This window comes from Eutrigla gurnardus (genome assembly GCF_963514095.1).
Source record: "Eutrigla gurnardus genome assembly, chromosome: 8".
Taxonomy (NCBI): Eukaryota; Metazoa; Chordata; class Actinopteri; order Perciformes; family Triglidae; genus Eutrigla; species Eutrigla gurnardus.
Genome location: NC_139922.1, coordinates 2,107,235 through 2,120,589, shown reverse-complemented (window position 1 = coordinate 2,120,589; position 13,355 = coordinate 2,107,235). Strand labels below are relative to the sequence as shown.

General features: G+C 46.9%; 2 long non-coding RNA genes across 2 annotated transcripts; one reads left to right on the top strand and one right to left on the bottom strand.

Annotated features, from left to right (window-relative positions):
* The first annotated feature begins 5,559 nt into the window (after positions 1-5,559).
* Positions 5,560-13,098, top strand: LOC311017314. Its single transcript, XR_014597620.1, has 4 exons — positions 5,560-5,660; positions 6,071-6,169; positions 6,294-6,398; positions 13,006-13,098. It is a non-coding gene; the product is annotated as an uncharacterized lncRNA (long non-coding RNA).
* LOC311017313 lies at positions 6,326-7,648 on the bottom strand. The gene is made up of 3 exons (XR_014597619.1): positions 7,510-7,648; positions 6,900-6,954; positions 6,326-6,820 (listed from the first exon to the last, which is right to left on the bottom strand). It is a non-coding gene; the product is annotated as an uncharacterized lncRNA (long non-coding RNA).
* Positions 13,099-13,355: the final 257 nt, after the last annotated feature.

Here is a 13,355-nt window from a genome sequence, read left to right as displayed (position 1 = left end):
CAGTCTGCACTTTACATTGCAGCGCCAGACTGAGGCTGCCTCCTGACCCACTCCGTTCTCCAACTTGCGTTTTCTGGACACGCTTCGCTTCCCCCAGCATGAAGTTCAGTAGCTGCCATTTCTTTTGGTTCGCTTTCTTATATTTGACACTGTAGATGAACACTGGTATACAAAAGGTTTCGTTAAAAAGGTTAAAAACGTTTGTTAAAAGAGTGAAGAGCCCAATGAGTCTCGTACACTCACTAAAAACGTGAAACACTGTTTCACGAAGGTGGCAGAAAGGGCACTGGTTCGACACATCATGGTTAACAACAGAGATAAAAGCGTTCGTGGCAATGGCACCGTGTAAAATTCTCCACTGGAGGTCGGCTGTGCGTTTCCTGAGGGGGGGTTTGTATAAAACCCTCCACTGTGGACCCACTCCCCCCAGTCTATCAGTCCATGCAGAGGGCGCTCTGCCACTCAGTCCTCTCCTGTTCAGCACCTTCACGCAGTTCTTGTAAAAGGTTTTTGTGTCTGTGGCCTGCAGGACTAGTGTGTCTGGTTGCTTGAGGAGAGGCCCACTTGCCTCTCCGAACTGGGGGGTCACCGAGATCTCTGGAAAAGGATCTGTATCTTTGGGTTTGGTCCCACAGCCATACTCCGTCATTAGGACTCTTTCTCCTCCAGAGAGCCTCTGTCGCCACGCCTGCAGGACCTTCACCACCATCCTGGTGGACTGGAAACCCAGCAAGGAGCTCACAGCCTGGGAGTCAGTCAGCTCTGGCCCCGCAGCGTCCACCACCTGCTCCAGGACCAGGATCTTTTCCCGGAGCAAGGCTGCCGTTAGTCCAGGCGTGGCTCCGCTGGAGACGTCCAGCCTGGCTCCGTAGACCAGCGGCTCTTTTAACAACCAGTACAGAGAGTTAGAGCTTTTCCTAGAACTACATTTAAACAGGGCCCACGATTTAAAAACACCCTGATAAAACGGAGGTAACCCCTTTAACTTTAAAAAATTGGTATCAGTTAAAAACAGTGCAGCATCCAGTCCCAGGTTACTCACGCGTCTCAGAATGCAGCTGGCCACTTCCCTCCACACCAGGTTTGCCGGTCCTGTTAAAAACCTCTGTATAAACTGTATTCTAAAAGTTGCGGTTCTGCTGGCCAAGTGGATGAGGCCCTGTCCCCCCTCCTCTCTCGGTAAAAAAAGCACCCCCTGTGGCACCCAATGTAAACCATCCCAAAAGAAGTTGACAATTTTTGCCTGAATCTGGGATAAAAGACCTGATGGGGGATCCAAACAGGCCAGGCGGTGCCACAGCAGTGAGGCTACAAGATTATTAAGAACAAGAACTCTACCTCTGAAGGACATCTGAGGGAGTAGCCATTTCCACGTATTCATTTTTCCACTGACTTTTCCCATGATGTCTTCCCAGTTCCTCCTAACCATCGTTTCATTCCCCAGGAAGACACCAAGGTACTTAAGACCGTCTCTTCTCCAGGCTAGCCTCTGTGGGAGAACAGGAAGGCCGTTACACCATCCACCCGCAGCAAGGGCTTCACTTTTACTCCAGTTCACCCTTGCTGCGGACAGTGTGTTAAAAGAGTCAGTTAAACTAATTAAAATGTCAACATCCCTTTGATCGTTTACTAGGACGATGACGTCATCAGCGTAGGCTGATAAAACAATGTTCTTGCTAAAACCAGGTAAAATCAGGCCATCAATGCTTGCACGTATTTTGCAGAGGAGGGGTTCCAGGGAGAGTGCATAGAGCATCCCAGACAGAGCGCAGCCCTGCCGGATGCCTCTATGCACCCTGAAAGGAGCACACAGACTGCCATTGAACTTCAGCATACTCTCAATGTTACTGTACAACACCTGGATCTTGGCAATAAAACCAGTGCTGAACCCAAACCTCTCCATGATCTTCCAGAGGAAGCTGTGTTCAACACGGTCAAATGCCTTTTCCTGGTCTAGCGAAATGAGACCAGTCTTGATGCCCAGTGAGCTGCAGACCTCCAAAACATCCCGAATCAGGTAGACGTTGTCTACCATCGACCTGCCAGGCACACAATAGGTCTGGTCCCGGTGGATCACCTGCTCCATAGCTTCCCTCAGCCTGTTAGCCAAAACCTTTGACAGGATCTTGTAATCTGTGCACAGGAGAGACACAGGACGCCAGTTCTTAATGTCCTGCAGGTTGCCTTTTTTAGGTAAAAGAGCTACGACTGCCCTGCGGCAGGACAGTGGAAGACAACCTGAAGCCAGACTTTCATTAAAAACTTCTAGTACATCCAGCGCTATGATGCTCCAGAAGGCTTTATAAAATTCTACAGTCAAACCATCGATGCCAGGAGACCGCTGTCCCTGCATGCTCTGCAGAGCGGTGTGCAGCTCCTCCATTCCTAATGGCTGGTCCAGCTGTGAGTTGGTCTCCGTGGAGACCTGAGGTAGTTCACCACAGAACCCCTCGCACAGTGCGTCGTTCTCCACGTACTCGCTGGTGAAGAGGGACGTGTAGAATTCAACAGCTCGCTCTCGTATCTGGCCAGGCTCACCTAGCTCCTCCCCTGTGTCAGACAACAAAGAGTGAATTGTTTTCCTTTGGCCGTGTTTTTTCTCCAGGGAGAAGAAGAAGCTAGAGGGAGCATCCATCTCGGTGATGTGTTGCATCCGGGACCGGACCAGTGCACCCTGTACTTTGACATCTTTGCAGGTTGGCTAGAGCCATTTTTTTAGACTTGAGGATTTCAACATATCCTCGATTTCCTGTGGAATCACTAAGTGTCTCCAATTCCACTATTTCAGTCTCCAGGTCTTTAATAGATCGACAGGTGTCTCTTGTGACATTGAGAGTATACTGCTGACATAAAAGCCTTATCTCTGCTTTGCCGTGATCCCACCACTGCCTAAGACATTTAAACTCAGCTTTCCTTTGTCTAAAAGAATTCCAGAAATAACTAAAAGCCTCTCTAAAACCTTTATCAAAAGTTAAAGCTGAATTAAAATGCCAGTATGCACTCTTAGGTAAAGTATTTTTGACAACAACACGACACAAAACCAAAGAATGATCAGTAAAACCAGCTGGCACAATCTTACACTCCTTAAACACATTAAAATGGTGCTTAAGACAATAAAACCGGTCAAGTCTGGCTAAGGAGATCCTGTCCTCTCTCAGGTGGGACCACGTGTACTGTCTGCAGTCTGTGTGCATCCTTCTCCACACATCCACAAGGCCATGAGAGTGGACCAGCTGCATCAGAGCGCGTTGGGAGACTGGATGAGGCTCTGCATGATTACGGTCTAAAAACTCGTATTCTGTGCAATTAAAATCCCCACCCAAGAATAAAAAATCCTCCTGGCCGCAGCCGTCCAGTCTAGTACTGATTTTTTCTAAAAAGCTCTTCCTCTCTGTACCGTTGGTTGGAGCATAAATGTTAATAAAAACCAGAGTGTGATGCTCAAACTGTGCCTTGGCTAAAAGACACCTCCCCTTTACAACGTGCTCGACCTCCAGTGAAGAAGGAATGAATGTTCTGGAGAACAGGAAGCCCACTCCCCCACTGAGTGTGGTGTTGTGGCTTAAAGCAACCTGTCCTTCCCACTCCTTATTCCAGTCCACCTCATTGCTTTCATCACTGTGAACCTCCTGTAAAAACAGTACATCAATGCGTTTCGTTCGTGCTGTGTCAAAAACCAGTGCCCTTTTCTTTGCCTCTCTGGCACCGTTTACATTCAACGTCCCCACTCTAAAAGAATTCATTATGAGGGAGATGTTAAAAACACAAACAGTTAAGGATAAAAATAAAACCAGCAGCTTCATCATCATTAAAACCTCAGTTGTTTTCTCACTTTGATCATCTGTTTTCTCAGTCTGAATATCTCCTGATCAGTGAGCTCTGATGTTGCTTTGTTTTTAATGATTTGTTTAGCTGAGTTATAAAAGTTGAGCAGATCTGGAAAATGCTGCTCCATATCAAGGCCCTTCACACCTTTGGTTCGCTGCAGGAACAGCAAATCACCTGTCACCTTCTTGTTTTCGCCCACCTCACCCTTCTCCTTACTGTTTTCACCCACCTCACCCTTCTCCTTACTGTTTTCACCCACCTCACCTGTCCCCTTCTTGTTTTCACCCACCTCACCCTTCTCCTTACTCTTTTCACCCACCTCACCCTTCTCCTTACTGTTTTCACCCACCTCACCTGTCTCCCCTCTATTCTCACCCCCCGCACCTGTGTCCTCTCTGTTTCCACCCACCTCACCTGTTCCCTTTTTGTTTTCACCCTCCTTTGTGTTTCCACCCACCTCACCTGTCTCCTCAGCCACCATCTCCCCACCTTCACCGACACCACTCTCCCTTTCCCCCCTCACCTCAGTACGATCACCATCCTGGTTCTGTCCCTCCTCCACCTGCCGCTCAGCCCCCGAACCGCCTTGCCCCGTGCCACCGGGCCGCTCGGCGGCGGCCGGCGTCTCCCCGGCCGGCGTCTCCCCGGCCGGCGTCTCTCCGGTGGCGGCCGGGCTCGGCCCGGTTCGGACAGGCTCTGACCAAATGTCCCTCCTCACCACAGCCGAAACATTTAGCCAAAGCAGAGGTGACGAACAGTGTGTAATCGAAGTCGTCTATACGCACAATGAAGCGGTAACTGAACTCCTCCGTTTTATTGTTCAATATCATGAAAAGCTGTCTGCGATGAGACACTAGGTGTCTCAGCAGGGGCGACTTACACCCCGACAGCATTTTCTTAATCGGGGAGATGACTCTTCCGTGGCGAGACAACTCTTTGATAAGGAACTCATCGCTAATAAACGGAGGTACGTTTGAAGGTGTGATTCGAGTCGCCGGCTGCGTCAGCGGCAGCAGCGGCTCAAACAGCCCGTTCACGGTGATTCCCGTCTCCACCAGCGTGTTCACCTGCTCCACCTTTTCTAAAAACAGAACCACGGCCTTATTCACACGGGCGGCAGATTTAACTGAACTGTGCCCGACGATCTCCCCCACAGCCAGCGCCACCTCCTCCACGCTGCACGGAGACCCGGCACCAGTCTTGATGCCGTGCCTCCGCGACAGCCTGGAGAAGCCACCAGCCGCCATACCTGCGGGGTCTGCGTGGCCCTCCAACCGGACAAAGGCCGGGCTGGAAAACCCACACAAAACTACCGTGTAATGAAATAAAACTCACCAAAACACAAAACAATTAACTAATGTACCCACAACCAAAAGGCCATTAAAGCCCAAAGGACAAACAACGAAAAAAATGTAAAGAACAGTCTTTCTCTCTCAGCTCTTCCTCTCACACACCTTCCACACGAAGAAGAAGAAGAAGAAGAAGAAGAAGAAGAAGAAGAATTAGAATCGCTCCACCTGTGTGGTCCCGCCCACATAATCCCATACCTGTTGCTGTCAGTGTGATGTACATACAAACCAGTGGACCAAAATGCCAAAATCAACGGAAAGCGAGTTGGCAGTCCAATTGCTGATATTTACTGGCATCGTCGGAACATCTACGATGGAAATGTGCGCACACGCGTCCGTAAATGTGTGTTTGTGTGTGAGACGCACTTCACCGTCAGGAGCTTTGACAACATGGGTCGCTACAGCTCAGGATATGCCTCTAACCTGGGGCTAAAGTTTGGATCAGCACCGACAGTCCGAGAGCCAACCACAGACGCTGAAGCGGTAAGTTTCTAAATATTATGTAATATGCCGTGTTACAGTTTACCGTTTCTTTCTTAGCATTGGTGTGTTAGCATTGGCGTGTTGCGCTAAAGTTAGCATTGGCGTGTTGCGTGAAAAGCTTCCATTGTATTGATATTGAGGACCGTTAACGTTACGTAGTACTGCGGGGGCTCAAACCTGTAAAATAATGCTTGACATCAGTTTGCTTGGGAACGTTTTGTAGCTTGAATGTGGCAGCGAGAGCAGCTGATCTGTTTGTTTATACACGCCGATGCAAAGACGACGTCACCAAACCGCTAACGAAGGGATTTACGAGCTATTGGTGCGTCACCACATCAGTTATAGTGAAATAGTAACGTGTTCCACATTTCAGATGTAGTGGTAAACTCTGACTGTCTGTCTGCTTACAGAGCAGCAGCTCACATCAGCGTCCCACACCGACCCACCACAGCAGCTACTGTTGGCAGTCACCTGTCTAGGAGGACTACAGGCTCCTTACCCAAGTAAAGGTGTGTAGCCTGACATGTAGCCTACTTGAGATCAGGTTTAACAGCAACTACTAGTAGTTGTGCAGATGTGTATTTCTATTATGTGATATCATGGGTTTCATTCCTCCATACAACTCTGTTACAGCTACTGTGTCCTGCAAGGACTTTGGTGTTGGCACAGTCATGGTTCCAGACCTGTTTCACAACCACTCCAATAAGAAGACCATCACAGAGAGCTCGCCTGGACCCGGTAGAGGAGGAGGATACTTTGGAGGGCAGCTCTTCCTTGACTTCAGAAGAGCTTGATATGACCCTGCAGAGTCGGCCACAAACAGTTTGCATTTGTGTTCTGAGATAACTGTGAACTTCAACTGCGGATTAATTTGACAATAAAGTCTTTACAGTAATTGTAAAATGTGTCATGGTTAATATTACTGAAGTAATGGTCAGGAAGACTGCACAATATGTTGCATAGAGGGATTTATTTTTTATAAAACACAATTGATGAACAAACAACTGACTGCTGTATTCCTCTTACGTGTAAAGCACCATAACCAGCTGTATATATATTTCATGCGTTTTGGAGAGAGAACATTCAGGCAGATGGTTCCAACCAGGATGTCCCACCATGCAAGCCTCTTCCTCCTCCAGCTGCTGCATCCGTCTTCTTACCTAGTGTGAATCATGATCATCGTCATGTTATGTGAATAATAATCAACAGACAACTTGGTGTAACAGACAGTAACATTACCTGTGGTGTCTCCATGCAGCAGACATGTTCGGTGTCTGAAGGCCCACTTAGTCACCTAGATGAATATAGTACAGAATTTGAGCATTTCAACAACACATCTTGTTAATATGGTAACCTGACGGACTTTGCTGACAAGCTGAGGTGTAAACCTCATGTTTGAATTTTGTAACAGTTTAGCATGTAATGTTGAGATGGAGCACAATCACGTTTATAAAACACAGCACACGGCCTATAATTCACAATTCAGCACGTTATTCTGGAGGACGACATGATACTGACCAAATCCCGTTCCTTGTATATCTTTATTTGTAGAGGATCAAGTTTTTAATCCCGTTAATGTGATGTAAACAAACTGCCCGCATACAGGACGCTGTTTTCATCGGGTTTTCATCCGTTTAAATATAATGTTGCGTCCCCATTTGGAAAACATGCAACAGTGAACTGTCAACAACACGGCACTACTAACGATATTAATTGTTGCCAATAATAGCTCACAGATACGTTACTTATAGAGCGAAGAACGCAGCATTAGTGTCATTGTGGCTAGCGCTAGCTACGCTAACACACATCGAGTTACCGTCCAAAACGTTACACAGACATGTTAACTAACCATTCAGAAACGTCCTGCTGCATCCGCGGTGTAGAACTTCTACAGGAGCTGGTCCTGGTTCTGGGTCGGAGTCCGGTCGGAGTTCGGCTGGACCGCTGTTAGTTTGTAGCGCAGAACCATAACCATGGCAACAAGCTGGACGCGGAAAGCAAGGGGCGGAGAGACACAACCACTTCCTCAGTAGGAGCGGGGTCAGGGGTAATCTCATTAGCATAAGGCTACACCCCGACAGAATCATCCGTTTGAAAAAGTGGGGTAAAAAAGCTGAAAATGAGGAGTGTGATCCACTCCGAAATACATGTTCCGATTGTTTTTTCCAGTTGAGGAATTCAAAGACCAGGTTTGGAGACATCAATAACTTATATTAACTTGTGGAAAAATAGCATAATAGGGCCCCTTTAAATCAACGGGAAACAGGGAATTTATTGTGAAATTGTAATGGGCTTCAGTGCGAAGTAATAGTTTGCAAAAAGTGTCTTTTCTACCTACTGGGCTTTGACTTAAGTTACATAAGTTATCTTTTTGTCTGCTTGAGTGGAAGTGATTTTTTCCCTCTTCTTTTTGAGTTTTGAGCTGAATAATCTCCATAAATCCTCCAGTTAAAACAACTTTCTATGTTCTACCACAACAATATTTCCCCATGTTTAACATGGCAGGTCGAGGTTGGTGCCCTGAATGTACATATAAGGCCTTTCCAGACAGCACACACAGAAATGTTTATGTGCCAAGATGAGAATTCTGGGGATTCCTTGGCCTAAAACTGTAGGAATATTTCCTAACGTGGAGCCATATTTTACATGGAGAACAAAGTGTACTCGCCGGGCAATCGGGCACGAGCACAGGGAGACAAAAGGAAACCCCAGCCTAGTTGGAAAAAGAGGCGTGAAAATGAGAATGCTGGCTGGATTAGCAGCGAGTTACATGCATGGCTCTCAGAGTCGACCCAGCTTGGCTTATCATAAAAGGCTTCCTCTGAGACATCCTTCTGCAGGATACCATAAGAGCTGCTGTGGTGGAGATCCAACTTGAGAGAGATCAAATGGAAATAAAGAACCCTCACCTTCCTGCAGTCCTTCAGTATTCAGCATCGCCAGTCTAAATGATGAAAACTATAGTACACTGTTGGTAAAAGAAGCCGTTTTCCCATGAAAGGTAAAGACAAACTGGGAGTCTTACTGTGTTTGTCCAACTAAAGGCTACAAGGTCTCACCTACAGTTGTGTATAGCATGTTAACCACTCTGTTCATGCAGCACACACACACACAATGCCTCAATACATAGCTCTTTCTAAGCCTTGATATTTAGATTTGGTATTTTATACCATTTTCATATTCCATATGAGATATGAGCAGTGAGTGAACCCATGGACAGTAAAGAAGTGGACGTAGTCACCATGACTCCAACCGCTGGTTCGTGGACTACAGTTTTGACGCCATTTTTGCCATCTTGGATTTCTTGCAAACAGTGAAGGAAGTGACCATATTTGGACTGTGGAGGAGCGACGGGTGGATCTGATGAACACAAGTGGCAGATCGGCACCCCGAAGCAGCACCCTTACTTTCTGGTCTGTTGGACTCTAAATGGACCGTAATTTACTAAATAAACATCATGCTGGATTGAAGAAGACTTGAAACTAGTGTCATAGGAAGAAATCATATATGGGTGGGCCAAGACAAAAGTGGATGGGCCATCTTTTCCCAGATTTATAAAAACTTAGAACTAAAAAAATGACAAATTTACACAAATTGAAAAAAATACTATTTTACTGATGCGTTACAAACGCAACGATGACAAAATACTTCCTAAAACAAAAGGTCTACCAACAGAGCTCTATAAAGGCTACAATACAACATTATAGACAAAACCTGTCAATTGGCATATCGGCTCTATTGCACGACACAATTAGAAACCCAAACAGCAGAGAAGGTGTTAACGTACAGCATAACATAACATACATCAGACAGAAATGTTTTCTCCGCTCACTGCAGGCTGTGTTTTTCTCTCTAGCCTAACTCTAATAATTTAACGTAGTTTCCCTGTTCAGTAGCTAACTACCACTAAGCTTAAAGCTGTATTCTACGATTTGAAAGATTTGAACCCCCCCCCCCCCCGCACACACACACACACACACACACACATTTTAGGCAATAAATAAGCTATGCGGTTGCTGAATCTGTCTTTACTTTAGATCGACAACGCTCAGTTTGAAAGATTTTCGAGAGCTTGCGGGAGGCGGCGCGGTCTCTGGAAACTCGCCGCTCCGCGCCGGCATTACACGGCTTCTTACATAGACAATGAATGGGAACGTTCCCTCCGCTATGAACTCAGGCAGGACTCCGTTTAGTTTCCCGGTGTGTCCGGGACTTCCACAACATGTACAAAGCAGTAATAGTGTTTATTACGGCAACGAATGATGAAACATTATCGGTGTAAACGCAGCGGGTGCCGGTCGGATATCTCTCTCACCCAGACCGCAGTACGTCCCCGATCCCAAACTGCTCGGCGATCACTCGCCACAATCCCACCCCCCTCCTCCCCTCCCCGCTGACGCTGCAGCCTCAGCCAAAATCACATGAGAGCCCTGCTCCATGCCTGAACTGCTCAGGGCAACAAGCGTCTTTGTCTGCTCGTAGTTTCAAACGCGGAAGTGAATCGGGACGAGACGTGAGCAGGAGCAGGAGAGTGAGCGAGGATTGGATCGGAACATTTAGCCAATAGTAGCCATGCAGACCCATGATATCACATACTGTAAATCCTCTAATACTGGCCTGTATTCTATTACCGGCCGGTCTCTAATATTGGCCGGTCTTGCTGTCGGCGGAGTTAAATAACTTGAGTTTGGCTCAAGTGAAAAATCGTAGACTCCATCTTTAAGCTTAAACACACGCTATCTCTGCTTCAGCAGACACATCGCTCATTTTCTAAGTTGCCTTCTCGCTAAATTTGCAGTTGTTTACTCGCTATCTCTGTTAGCTACTTTAGTGCAACAGCTAAACTAGCAGCTACGACGGCTTCTCTCTTTCCCTGTCCTCCTTCTGTTCTCTCCTGCCCAGTGTGTCTAATGTTTAGCTACTTCTCCGCCTCCTTTACTGATAAGAGTACATGTAATAAATGTAGTTCCCCTGCCAAACTTTACTAGTGATGACAAGTATAGCCGCATGTCATCTTTCCACCACTGTCTGTGGCTGTCGAGGTGGTGTCCCCGATAACGATGTGGGCTTCCTTGATAATTGGCAGCCTTTCTGAGGAAAACCTGGTCTGATGAGGAGAGATGGCATCCACCCCACTTTGGATGGAGCCTAGGGGTGGGAATCGAGAACTGGTTCCTACTCAGAACCGGCTCCAACTAACCAATTCCATCGGAATCCTACGCCTCCAACGTTATCGATTCTTCTTAACGATTCCGCACCACGTTTTCCGGTTTACTCGAAATTTTGCGTTGCGGTACATTGCGTCCACTGTAATGTGCACTAAATGACGTCAGCGGCGAATTTCTTCTGGACCCGTGTGCCTTATATGGGTTATCTTGGCTCATTAGAACCCGCTCCAGCTGTGTGGTCCCGCCCACATAATCCCCATATATACCTCGTTAGCTGTCAGTGTGATAAACCAGTAAACCAAAAATGCCAAAATCAAAGAGAGCGAGTTGTGCAGTCCTTGACTGCAGCATTCAGCACAATTGCCGATATTTACTCCCATCGTCGGAGCATCTCAAGGCCCGGTGGATGAACTTCATCTACGATGGAAATGTGTCCATACGCGTCCGAAAATGTTTGTGTGCTACGCACTTCACCGACAGGAGCTTTGACAACTTTAGTCGGTACAGCCCAGGATATACAGCTCAGGATATGCCTCTAACCTGAGGCTAAAGGTTGGACCAATACCGACAGTCCGAGAGCCAATCACAGACACCGTATTACAGTTTACCCTGCCGAATTACCTTCTAAAGTTAGCGTTGGCATGTTGCGCGAAAAGCTTACATTGTATTGATATTGAAGACCGTTAACGTTACGTAGTACTGCGAGGGGCTATTCCAACGTGAACATAATGCCTAGAGATCAGTTTGCTTGGGAACTTTTGTAGCATGAATGTGCTAGCGGCTAGCGCAAGTGGCAGCAAGATCAGCTGATCAGTGCTTGTTTATACATGCCTATGCGAAGACACCATCAAAAGAACAAACCGTTTTTGCACCGCTAACAAAGGGATTTTACAAGCTTTTGGCCGGTCACAACATCAGTTATAGTGAAATAGTAACTTATTCCACATTTCAGATGTAGTTGTAAACTCTAACTGTCTGCTTACAGAGCAGCAGTGGACATCAGCGTCCCACACCGAGGGCCTCTGCCGGCCACACCAACCCACCACAGCAGCGTACTGTTGGCACTCACCTGTCTGGGAGGACTCTACAGGCTCCTTACCCAAGTAAAGGTGTGTAGCCTGACATGTAGCCTACTTTAGAGCAGGTTTAACAGCAAAACAGCAACTACTAGTAGTCGTGCAGATGTGTATTTCTACTACCATAAATCCTCTAATATAGGCCCGGGCCTTTATTTACTCAAGTGCATCACGGCCTAGGCCTTTATTGGAAGGAGGCCAGAATAAGAGACAGGCCCCTATTTCTATTTGAGCAAAACGGACTACCAGTAGAATGAATAAAAACAAATGTGTCTATTTGAACCTATAAAAAATAGGTTCATTTATTGAAAAAATCTCCTCTTTGGCTCCGCAGCTGCCATATTACGGTAAACAACGTTTACCGCTTGCCAGTATTGCACGCTTGGTGGGCTGCCACTAGGAGGATGATTGACAGGCGCTCTCCTTCATACAATCACGGGCACACTTCATGGCTGCACCTGATTGGACGATCGCTTTCACAGCTGTCCTGTCTGCTCCCGGATTTCAAACCGACCATCATGGCGGCTCGTTTGGAAACTTTCTCTTATTTTACGACAATAGTTCACCGAAATGTGTTTCTGAAAACATTTTATGCGAGAAATAAGCTATGCAGTTTCTGAATCTGTCTTTATTTTAGATCGACAACAGTCAGTTTAAAAGATTTTCGAGAGCTTGCGGGAGCCGAATGCATTGTAGGGCCTCTTACATACTGTAAATCCTCTAATATAGCTTCAGCCAAAATATCTGCGACACGAAGGCATTGCACGGCTGCCAATGAATGGGAAGCGTGGAAATAACGCTGCCTGTGGACACTTGCCCCGGCCTCCATTAGAGACCGGCCGTTATTTAACTCCGCCGACAGCAAGACCGGCCAATATTAGAGACCGGCCGGTAATAGAATACAGGCCAGTATTAGAGGATTTACAGTATGTGATATCATGGGTTTCATTCCTCCATACAACTCTGTTACAGCTACCCAGGCTAATGTGTCCTACAAGGACTTTGGTGTTGGCACAGCCATGGTTCCAGCAGACCTGTTTGACATCCACTTCAATAAGGAGACCATCAAAATGAGCTCGCCTGGATCTGGTAGAGGAGGAGGATACTTTGGAGGGCAGCTCTTCCTTGACTTCAGAAGAGCTTGATGCCACATATGACCCTGCAGAGTCGGCCAAAAATGTGACAGCCTCAACATTTCGTGAGTTACTAAAATATCAGTACATTTCCATCCATCCATTGTCTACTGCTTATCATGTATTCAGGGTCTATCCTACATGTCTTTGGACTGTGGGAGGAAGCCGGAGAACCCGGAGAGAACCCACGCTTACACTTGGAGAACATGAAAACTCCACACACAAGGAACCCGGGCCAGACCCGAGAATCGAACCCGGGACACTCTTGCTGTGAGTTGACAGTGCTACCCACTACACCACCATGCAGCTGAAAAACTA